Source organism: Meles meles, chromosome 2 (genome assembly GCF_922984935.1).
Source record: "Meles meles chromosome 2, mMelMel3.1 paternal haplotype, whole genome shotgun sequence".
In the NCBI taxonomy this organism is placed as follows: Eukaryota; Metazoa; Chordata; class Mammalia; order Carnivora; family Mustelidae; genus Meles; species Meles meles.
In genome coordinates, this window is record NC_060067.1 from 5,672,512 (window position 1) to 5,684,731 (window position 12,220).

General features: G+C 42.3%; 1 pseudogene; it reads left to right on the forward strand.

The window, feature by feature from the left end:
- Positions 1-1,142: 1,142 nt before the first annotated feature.
- Positions 1,143-1,546, forward strand: LOC123932987 (annotated as a pseudogene).
- Positions 1,547-12,220: the final 10,674 nt, after the last annotated feature.

Consider the following 12,220-nt stretch of genomic DNA (forward strand, 5'->3'; position numbering starts at 1 on the left):
AGAGAGCCGGATGCGGGGCTTGATCCCAAGATCATGGCCTGAGCCCAAGCAGAGGCTTTAACCCACTGAGCCACCCAGGCGCCCCGAAAACTGGAAGTTTCAATGTTGTTCCTCCAAGAACTCCCTTTAGGAACCTCAACAGTTAGAAAAGTTTCCCCTCCATCTGTATTTCAAAGAAGACATACATGCCTGATACAATGACTTCAGGAAGTGACCATAACCTCCTAGGAGATATTTTGTCTGCAAACGGCTGGTTTTGTTTCCTTGAGATTCCCCTGTCTTTTTTCTTCATTCGCCTTTCATTTCTAAAGTAAGCTGCCCCCGATTTCCCTTAAGATCTAGACGTTTGATTCTTTCCACTCACTCCCTCCTAACGAGACCGCCCCAGCTACTAGGACTGTAAAATCTAACCTTCGCTCACTAGCTCACTAACCACCCCTCAACATCCTACAGAGCAGAGCACCCGGCCTCCCTTTTTTTATAGTCAAAGCCCCGCCTTCATCTTGGGTGCAGACCAATGAGAACACCCAGGCCTACCGCCACTCTGCAATTGGTCCAGGATTTCAGGCCTGTGGAAAAAAATAGGCCTCCAGATGCCCGAGTCTTCTCATTAGGTTTCCTATTTTAAAGAGGCACTACCCTGTCTCTTTGTTTCCGTTTCTGTTTTTTGCTGCATTGCAAAGCCTGCTGAGTGGTTGAAGACCTTGTAAAGGGTCGTTTAGAGTCACCTTTGAAAAATGGCTCAATCAGCTCCTCCTCTAGCACTGAGTCTTAATATAAAAGAATGTTGGGGTGGCACAGTGGTTAGGGGCCCACTCTTGGTTTCAAGCTCAGGTCATGAGCTAGGGGTTGTGAGAGTGAGTCCCCATGGGGCTCCAAGCTCGATGTGAAGTCTAGTTGAGTTTTTCACTCCCTTTGTCCCTAGCCCCTAGCCCCCCGCCCCCGTGTGTGTGCATGTTCTCTCTCTCTCTCCCTCCTTCTCTCAAAAATAAATGGATCTTTAAAAATGAATAAAACATGTTGAGTGTGTCTTAAGGAATATTAAAAGGAAAAATAGGAAGGGGTGATATACACGCACAACTGCTCCAGTTGGGCTCCCCTCTTTCTTGGCCCAATTCAAGGATAGGGCCCAAGGGCAGGGCATGATGGCTGTGGGTGTGGGCAGCTCACTGGCACTCTCCTTGCTCCTGTCCCTGCTGCTCTTCCTAAGGCTGCACGTGTACCAGCTCCAGCTGGCCTGCACGCAGTGGCACGCCATCAAGGGGTGCCTGCTGGGCTCCAGCCTTTTAGTCTTCTCTCTCACGCCACCAGGAATCTTGAGAATGTTGTCTTTGGCAAAGGATTCCAAGCAAAGATCTGCCCCGAGATTCTTCCCTGTCTCCTGTTGGCTCTCCTTGCATCTGGCGTCATCCACCAAGTGTGCATTACCCCCTGCCTCACCTTTTCCATGGTTGGCCTCTACGACATCAATAAGATCTCCTCCACTCTGTGCCAGACAACAATTCCATTCCTCACACCAGCCAAGATCCCCCGGAAGGACAAATAGAGAAACTGACCCCGGATGTTCAATAAAGGTGATTCTTCGTTGAAGAAGAGGGAGAAGAAAACGGAGGGGGAGGGGGAGGAGGAAGGGGAAGAGGAAGAAGAAACAAGGAAGGAAGGAAGGAGAGAGAAAGAAAGAAGGAAAGAAAGTATGAGAAGCTATTTGGTCACACTCGGGTGTTAGAGTCAAACATCCTTACCCTGAGACAGCACTAATGATCATGCTCACCTGTATCATTCATTTACTCTTTCATTCACAACGATCATTAAAGCCTATGATTCAGAGGAAGCAAGGAAGTGACTAGTAGGGCATGGGTTTTGTCTGTGCTTCTCAGAATCCTCAGGATACACGTTTCTGAAAAGTTCATTCCACTCACAGATTTGGAAGTAGGAAGTAGTATGTTTAGACACTAATGAGCCAAAGTGATGTAAATAAATGATTCAATTAATAGAGGAGGGGAGACAAATATTCCTTACAGAATAATTTGAAATAATATATGTCTATATTCCCCAATACAGGAGGTGGAGCTTAATTCCCCTCCCTGTGAGTGTGGGCCGAGCTTAGTGACTCAGGTTCCTCAGAACAGAGTAGGGAAAGGAAAAATAATCATTTTACATGCATCTGAAACTAATATCACACTCCACATTAACTAAGTGTAATTTTTTTAAAAATTAAAAAAAATAATTTTACAGTGAAACAACCTGGTAGTGTTTGCCTTATGTTAAGGAACACTACCTTAACCAAGTGTCCAGGTTAACATCATCATTGATAAGTCATGTTGCTGTTAAATACCCTTAAATATAAAGAGAAGAGCACTACATCCCATGGTATTCTTCCTCAAAACCCATAACCCCAATATAATCATGAGAAAAACATCAGACAAAACCAAATTAAGGGACAGCCCACAAAACTGACTAGTACCCTCAAAACAGTTAATCAAGGCCTTGAAAAATAAGGAAAGATGGAAAAACTTCACAGACCAGAAGAGACAAAGGGGATATAACAACTAAATACAACATGGTACCCTGGGTAGGATCCAGGAAGAGAAAAGTGTATGAGTGGAAATATTGGGGAAATCCAAATAAAGTTTGGAGTTTGGTGCATACAGTGTATAAATGTTGATCTTTTAGTTTTGGCAAATGCACCATGACTATATAAGATGTGAAAATTGGGGGAAACTGGGTAAGGGAATCAGGAAGTTTCTTTAACTGTCCGTGTGACTTTTCTGTGAATCTAAAATTATTCATAAATGAAGCATTTATTTGAAAGAAAAGAAGATAAGCAAAATCCACATGAATTTTTTTTCTTTACCTACTTTTTTATTTGTTTATTTTCAGCATAACAGTGTTCATTGTTTTTTCCACATGAATTTTTTTTTTATTTGACAGAGAGAGAGAGATCACAAGTAGGTAGAGAGGCAGGCAGAGAGAGAGGGGGAAGCAGACTCCCTGCTGAGCAGAGAACCCAATGTGGGGCTCGATCCCAGGACCCTGAGATCATGACCTGAGCTGAAGGCAGAGGCTTAACCCACTGAGCCACCCAGGTGCCCCTCCACATGAATTTTTAAGATAACATGCAAGTCTTCAAAGAAATCTTATGCTTATAGCAGACTGCTTTAAACTATGCCTCCCCTAGACTTGCTAGAAGCACTTTTCCATGTTTGGGGGTAATTTAGAGCAAAAGTTTGAAAATTTAGATGAATCCCAAAGCTGTTTGAAGGGCGGGATAAGGCTAGAGGCTAACAGGTCAGCTGGGATATATCCAAGTCTAAGGCAGTAAGTCAGTGAGTAACTGGAAACAAATTGACTTCTTTATTCCTGTGATTGCTACCAGTGCTTTCTGAGAATTTGCTAATTCCAGTCGTCCATTTTCATTTTGAGCGTTCATGTATCCGTAGTAAGGAGAGGGCATTCTCTTCTCAGGTAGCCTGGTCACGTCAAGATTGCCAAATACGGAGAACATAGGCAGTAACCTCTTCAATATCAGCCACAGCAACTTCTTTCAAGATATGTCTCCAAAGGCCAAGGAAACAAAAGTGAAAATGAACTTTTGGGACTTCATCAAGATCAAAAGCTTCTGCACAGCAAAGGAAACAGTCAACAAAACAAAGAGCCAACCCACGGAATGGGAGAAGATATTCACAAATGACAGTACAGACAAAAGGTTGATATCCAGGATCTATAAAGAACTCCTCAAACTCAACACACACAAAACAGATAATCATATCAAAAAAATGGGCAGAAGATATGAACAGACACTTCTCCAACGAAGACATACAAATGGCTATCAGACACATGAAAAAATGTTCATCATCACTAGCCATCAGGGAGATTCAAATTAAAACCACATTGAGATATCACCTGACACCAGTTAGAATGGCCAAAATGAGCAAGACAGGAAACAACGTGTGTTGGAGAGGATGTGGAGAAAGGGGAACCCTCTTACACTGTTGGTGGGAATGCAAGTTGGTGCAGCCACTTTGGAGAACAGTGTGGAGATTCCTGAAGAAATTAAGAATAGAGCTTCCCTATGACCCTGCAATTGCACTCCTGGGTATTTACCCCAAAGATAAAGATGTAGTGAAAAGAAGGGCCATCTGTACCCCAAAGTTTATTGCAGCAATGGCCACGGTTGCCAAACTGTGGAAAGAACCAAAATACCCTTCAACGGACGAATGGATAAGGAAGATGTGGTCCATATACACGATGAAGTATTATGCTTCCATCAGAAAGGATGAATATCCAATTTTGTAGCAACATGGACGGGACTGGAAGAGATTATGCTGAGCGAAATACGTCAAGCAGAGAGAGTCAAGTATCATACGGTTTCACTTATTTGTGGAGCATAACAAAGAACATGGAGGACATGGGGAGATGGAGAGGAGAAGGGAGTTGTGGGAAATTGGAAGGGGAGATGAACCATGAGAGACTATGGACTCTGAAAAACAACCTGAGGGTTTTGAAGGGGCGGGGGGTGGGAGGTTGGGCACGTATTGCATAGAGCACTGGGTGTGGTGCAAAAACCGTGAGTACTGTTACACTGAAAATAAATAAATTAATTTAAAAAAAAAAGATTGCCAAATACGCTGGAGAAGAATGTGTTTTTACAAAACAACACATCAGAGAAGGACAATTATCATATGGTTTCACTCATACATGGAATATAAGAAATACGGCAGAGGATCGTATGGGAAGGGAGGGAAAACTGAACGGGAAGAAATCAGAGAGGGAGATGAACCATGACAGACTTAATTCTGGGAAATAAACTGAGGGTTGTGAAAGAGGAAGTGGTGGGAGGATGGGGTAATTAGGTGATGGACATTAAGGAGGACACATAATGTGATGAGCTTTGGGAGTTATACACAACTACTGAATCACCAAACACCACATCAAAAACTAATGATGTACTATATGCTGGCTAAGTGAATTTAAAAAAGAAAAAACACAACACTAGGGGCACCGGGGTGGCTCAGTCCGTTCAATGTCTGCTTTCAGCCCAGGTTATGATCCCAGGATCCTGGGCTCAAACCCTGTGTGGGGCTCCATGCTCAGTGTGGAGTCTGCTTCTCCCTTTCCCTCCTCCCCTCCCCCCTGTTGGTGCTCTCTCTAGCCATCTCTCTCTCAAATAAATAAATAAATAAATAAATAAATAAAAATTTTAAAAAATAAAAATAAAAAACAACACTGAAATCCAAAAACAAACAAAGCATAGCACCTACTATGGGAGACAGGGTACTTAGAAGTTAAAAACATGGACTTGGGACACCTGAGTGGCTCAGTCAGCTGGGCATCTGCCTTTGGCTTGGGTCTTGATCCTGGGGTCCTGGGATCAAGTCCCACATCGGGCTCCCTGGTCAAGAGGAAGTCTGCTTCTCCCTCTGCTTGCTGCTTTCCCTGATTGTGTGCGCACTCTCACGCGCTCTCTGGCTCTCTCTCTCTCTCATTAAATAAATAAATAATAAATAAATAAATAAACAAAATCTTTAAAAAAAAAAAAAAGAACATGGACTTAGAAAGGAGGCAGACAAACCTGGGTTTAATTCTCTACTAGATTTACTTCTCTGTTTATTAGCATTGTGCTCTCACCCTAGTTAACCTCTGTAAGCTTCAGCTGCTCACCTGTGAAATGGGAATAAATCGTGCTTACTCATAAGATTATTGTGAGGGTTGATTGATAATCTGTAAGAAAAACATCTAGGATAGTTCATGACACACATACAGTACTTACCTTACCCAGATCTGTTCCACCTCCATCACGTACTGATTCATTTTATGCTCACAACAATCCTATTATTCATCTTTCTGTTCCACATGGGGAGTCTGAGCCATTGGAGGATGAGTAATTGGCCCCAGGCAACATAGCCTGTAAGTGATGGAGCTTGATTCGAACCCAAGCAGCCAGGCTTTAGAATCCTTGCTTTTAGGCAGCACACTGTATTGCCTCTCTGTTACCAGAAAGGAAGGAAGAAGAAAGGGGACATAGAATGCTGAGAAGTCCCAAAGAGGCACCTTCAAGAGAGAAAAATGGCCGGTTCTCCTGTGGCACAGCAAAGGTATAAATAATGCAGGTATGAATTGGGACTGATACCAAGTTCATGGCTAAGAGACAACTGGAGTGGGAGCATTTGCTTCTGCAGGCCCGGAAGACAGAACATTTTTATAAGTCATGCAAACATTGTAAAAGTACGCTTATCAAATTAGAGAAGCTCTCACCACATGCTTATCTCAGTGTTTTCTCAGTTGCTTTCCTGGACAGAAAACTCAAATACCAGATAGTCCAGTTCAAAACTAGACCCATGAGAATCCTCACTGTGGAGGAGCCTGCCAGCATTCCACACTGAATCATCCTTCTTCAAGGTGAAAGCCAACCCAAGCCTGGGGCAACGTTCTTCAAGGCTTCCACTGCTTCCCAGCCTAGGTAGAGGGGAACCACAAAAATGAAGGCCCGGCTTGGGCTCTTAATTTGGCAACTTCATCTCCCATTTTCTGTTCGAATGGTAGAAGTTACCACCCCTTGAGTCCTTGCTCTGAGCCAGGTAATCTCTACTCTGACTCATTTAATTCACCCTTGACCCCCTTGAGCTAAATATTGACATTGTCGTTTATGAATGAGAAAATTCAGGTTCAGAAGGATTAAGCAACTTCCCGAAGTTACACAGCTAGCAAGAGTCAGAGCCAGGGTTTAAAATCTCGCCGTTGGAATTACAAGGCCCTGCTCTTCAGCACTAAGTTATACAGTTGAGGTTGTCAAGAGAATGTATTTGAAGGGCAGACCCAGTAACAACTTGTCATGGCCCTATGATCCCTTTTTCCAATGTGACATCCCTCATGCCCATAAGAGAATAAAGATGAAAATGTTCTTTCCATCGCAGGAGCCATCCTTAGGGACAGGCACAGAGAGACTAGGTGCTGGAAAAGCTCTCCAACTTTGATTTCAATAGTTCAACAGCTTCATTTCAATTGTTACTTTTTTTTTAAAGATTTTATTTATTTATTTGACAGAGAGAGATCACAAGTAGAGAGGCAGGCAGAGAGAGAGAGAGGGAAGCAAGCTCCCTGCCGAGCAGAGAGCCCGATGCGGGACTCGATCCCAGGACCCCAAGATCATGACCTGAGCCGAAGGCAGCGGCTTAACCCACTGAGCCACCCAGGCGCCCCTCAATTCTGCTACTTTTGAACAAAGGTGAACTGCTACAGAATCCAGACCCTACTCAACCTCCTTCTTTTCTGTCTTCTTTCTCTCCGCCAAAGTCTGAACTGGTGAAGGCGGAAACAGGGTTTGTGCAAAGAACAATCCCAGCTTCAGTTTTCCTAACTCATTCTCAGCGGGACTGATTCCAGTAGGTGGTTCACCAGAACTAATTGCTGCTCTCACTGCATTCTGATGGCTGCTTGGATCCTGTGCCTGTTCTTTGAAGAACAAAGGCAGCCAGGGAACAGGTGTTGGAAGGTGGCCACCGTCCCTACCAGCACAGAAGAAAGAACTCTGTGTTGGTGGTCTGCCCTTTGGAAGCTTGGATTTGTTGCTCTTTAACTCATTACTTGGTTAGGGCTGATGGTGTTACTGATACAGATACATCATAGTATTATTTGATCTTTCACAGCGTTCATATGATATTGAACTTTCAGAATGTGCAAACCTAATTTAGAATATAATAAACAGGCTTAGAACTTTCCAGTTCCTTGTCATGCCTATATTTCTATGTCCCCTGTTTGAAATGAGAAAGCCACTGCCAGTGTAGTAAAAAGCCCACCCACATAGACTTTCTCTTGAGTCCTCCTACCTGAGCATCCATTCTGCCATGACTGTAGTTGAAGCCCTTATTTCTCACCTATTCCTTTTCTCGACTCTTCCTGCTGTTTTCACTACCTTCAAGGTACCTCTAGACCATTCTCCACACTACATCCAGAGAGGTCTTTCTAGAACAAACCCTTCTCTGGCTCCCCATCGTGTTCAGGATAAAGACAAAATTCTTGCGTAGTAAAAAACAAACAAACAAAAAAGAGAGAAGGGAGAGAGGAAGGAGAGAAAGAGGTCATTTTTTAAAAAATTATATTGACTTAACCTATAGCACAATACATTCTACTGAAGTAGAATTCGGTGATTCATCACTTATATACAACACTCCGTGTCCACCACAAAAAGTGCCCTCCTTAACACCCTTCATCCATCCATGCCATCCCCTCACCCACCTCCCCCATCAACCCTCACTTTGTTCTCCATTGTTAACAGTGTAAAGAGAGGTCGTTTACTGACTGACCCATTCTTCCATCACTCAAGAGCTACCTCTACTCTGTCTTCTTTGACCGGTCCTCCTTCTAGCATTTTCCCCATACTGTTCCATCCTCTAGTACATCCTCCCTTTTTCATCCTCCCCATCTACCCGGCTAATTCCCACACATCCTTCAAGGATCGACACAAGCTTTGTCTTTTTCGGAAAGCATTTCTCTATCAGACTCCCCAAAGTAAGTTAAGAACCTCCCTCATATTCTCTCAAAGAAAGAAAAAAAGAAGCTAATACACTTCTCATTACAACTCCATTGTGACCATCTGCTCACTTGTCTCTTTCCTTCATCAAAATCGAGCTCATGGGAAATATGTCTTCCTACTCACACTTATGACCCAGCCCCTAGAATAGTTCCTGGTCGTGATTTTTGAGAGAATGAAGGAATGAAATTGTAGATAAATGTCCAGGTTGCTGAATCTAGAAATAAATAGCAAACTCAAATGATATGATTGAAAGGAGTTTAATAAGCTCACCATTAATAACAGTGTAGACAAGGTGAAGGAAAACCATAAGAAACAATGAAGCATCCCTGGGGCCAGCTACAGCAGGAGCTGGGACCGTCTCTAGGCCTGAAATTACAAGGAGAGAAAGTACCTCCCAGAAGCCAAAAGAGTCATCGCAGGGAAGGGTCAACGGACAAGGGATAAGCTCTGTAGTAGTCTTTGGTAGAGGATGTATCCAACATACAGTGACCGGGAGAAATGGGAGCTGAGAGAGTAAATGCCTTAAAGTCTAAAGTCTCTCTCTTTCTAAACTCCAATCTCCTGCTATTGCCTCTCACTAGCCAAACCACCAAAAGCCGCAGGGCAAGGGGGCCCTTGATGTCATCACCATGGGTCAACTTCCCCACACACAGAGCAGGGTGGGGAGAGATTCAGAAGAGCAAATGGAAAATATCCAATACAGTGTCTTTCCAAGAATAGAATCATTGATGGAATTCTAAAGGTTAAGAGGTTTAATAATAACAATAATCAGAGAAAAATTTATCTTCCTTGTAGCTGGTAAAAGAATTCCTTCTAAGGAGAGAGAAATAAGCCAGCCGTTGATAAGCCAGTTGTTACAAAGAAGAGAGCAATAGTTTTGCACCTGTTGGAGAAGAAGGGTTCTTGCAGTAGAAGCACCTTTCTCCAGATAATAAAGGAGAAAAGGGGAAGGAAAAATGGGGTTGAATGCATTCTTGGGGCAAGTCCTCAGTCATTGTCTGAGGACTGGGAGGGAAGAAGAGACATCAGTCTAATGGAGGTTTTCCAAGTGAGATTGTGGGCACTCTGTGCAGCAAAGTATCTTTCTATGGTCATTATGAATCCAGAGTCAGAATTTTTTAAAGATCATTATATGCTGTGGTTGATATCGAAGAGGTTACTGCCTATGTTCTCCTCTAGGATTCTGATGGATTCCTGTCTCACCAAAGCAACTTCTTTCAAGATATGTCTCCAAAAGCCAAGGAAACAAAAGTGAAAATGAACTTTTGGGACTTCATCAAGATCAAAAGCTTTTGCACAGCAAAGGAAACAGTCAACAAAACAAAGAGCCAACCCACGGAATGGGAGAAGATATTCACAAATGACAGTACAGACAAAAGGTTGATATCCAGGATCTATAAAGAACTCCTCAAACTCAACACACACAAAACAGATAATCATGTCAAAAAATGGGCAGAAGACATGAACAGACACTTCTCCAATGAAGACATAAAAATGGCTATCAGACACATGAAAAAATGTTCATCATCACTAGCCACCAGGGAGATTCAAATTAAAACCACATTGAGATACCACCTCACACCAGTTAGAATGGCCAAAATTAGCAAGACAGGAAACAACGTGTGTTGGAGAGGATGTGGAGAAAGGGGAACCCTCTTACACTGTTGGTGGGAATGCAAGTTGGTGCAGCCACTTTGGAGAACAGTGTGGAGATTCCTCAAGAAATTAAAAATAGAGCTTCCCTATGACCCTGCAATTGCACTACTGGGTATTTACCAGAAAGATACAGATGTAGTGAAAAGAAGGGCCATCTGTACCCCAATGTTTATAGCAGCAATGGCCACGGTCACCAAACTGTGGAAAGAACCAAGATGCCCTTCAACGGACGAATGGATAAGGAAGATGTGGTCCATATACACTATGGAGTATTATGCCTCCATCAGAAAGGATGAATACCCAACTTTTGTAGCAACATGGACAGGACTGGAAGAGATTATGCTGAGTGAAATAAGTCAAGCAGAGGGAGTCAATTATCATATGGTTTCACTTATTTGTGGAGCATAACAAATAAAATAGAGGACATTGGGAGATGGAGAGGAGAAGGCAGTTGAGGGAAATTGGAGGGGGAGGTGAACCATGAGAGACTATGGACTCTGAAAAACAACCTGAGGGTTTTGAACGGGCGGGGAGTGGGAGGTAGGGGAAGCCAGGTGGTGGGTATTATGGGAGGCATGTATTGCATGGAGCATTGGGTGTGGTGCATAAACAATGAATTCTGTTACACTGAAAATAAATAAATAAATAAATAAATAAATAAATAAATAAATAAAGATAGATCATTATATGTTCCCTGTGAATGGATTGTTTGTGGAAGTTAACAAAGGCATTGGGTTTATTTATATCAATATTAGTACCAGGATGCCAAAGCAAAGGCCCAAGAGGAAAGACACATTTCTTAGTCAGAGAAGGGACTGGAGTCCTGAGAAGTAAAGAGACTGAGTGAAGACCACAGCATTAGAGGAGACAGAGCAGGACTCAAAACCTGGGCTGTCTGGGATCAGAGAGGTTGCTGCCTGTATTCACGACAAGGATTTTGATGGATTCCTGTCTTACATTTAGATCTTTCATCCATCTTGAGTCTTTTTTTGTGCATGATATAAGGAAATGTTCCAGTTTCATTCTTCTGCATGTGGCTGTCCAATTTTCCCAACACCATTTGTTGAAGAGACGGTCTTTTTTCCATTAGACATTTTTCCTGCTTTGTTCACCAGTGAATGAAGGGATAAAGAAAATGTGGTATATACATACAATAGAACGCTATTGAACTTTTGAAAAGAAAGAAATCCTGCAACGTGCAACAACATGGGTGAACCTGGAAGACATGCTAAGTGAAAAAAGCCAGCCACAGCAGGACAGATCCTGTATGATTCCAGTTATGTAAGGTATCTTAAATGGTCAAACTTACAGAGGCAGAGAGCAAAATGGTGGTTGTTGGTTGGGGGTTGGTCAGAAGGGTGAGGGGAAAATCAGGAGTTCCTAATCAATGGGTTTAGAGCTTAAGTAATGCAAGATAAGTAAGTTCTAGAGACCTGACATATAACGTTATGCCTATAGTTAAAATCCTATTGTATACTTAAAAAATCTGTTAAGAGGGGTGCCTGGGTGGCTCAGTCAGTTAAGCATCTGCCTTCAGGTCAGGTCTTAATCCCTGGGTCCTGGGATTAAGGCCCGCATTAGGCTCCTTACTCAGCAGGGAGCCTGCTTCTCCTTCTGCCTGCTGTTCCCCTCCTGTTTGTTCTCTCTCTCTCTGACAAATAAAATCTTTCTAAAAATCTGTTAAGAGGATAGATCTTATATTACCTTACTACCATATAATAAATATAATATAATTATATGTTATATGTAACATATATAATATATATAATAATATAATATAAAAACAATATAATAAAAATAAAATAATACATAATAATGTATAATAATAAATAATAATAAATAAAATTTTTTAAAATTAAAAAACCTGGGCTGTCTGGTCCAACTTTTGGGCATTTCCTCTGTCGATCTGCCTTCTTCCATTCTCGCTCTAAGGGCAAGTAAAAGACCTAGAAACGATGGCTATGTACTTCTTCTTCTTTTTTTTTTTTTAATTTATTTATTTATTTTCAGTGTAACAGTACTCATTGTTTT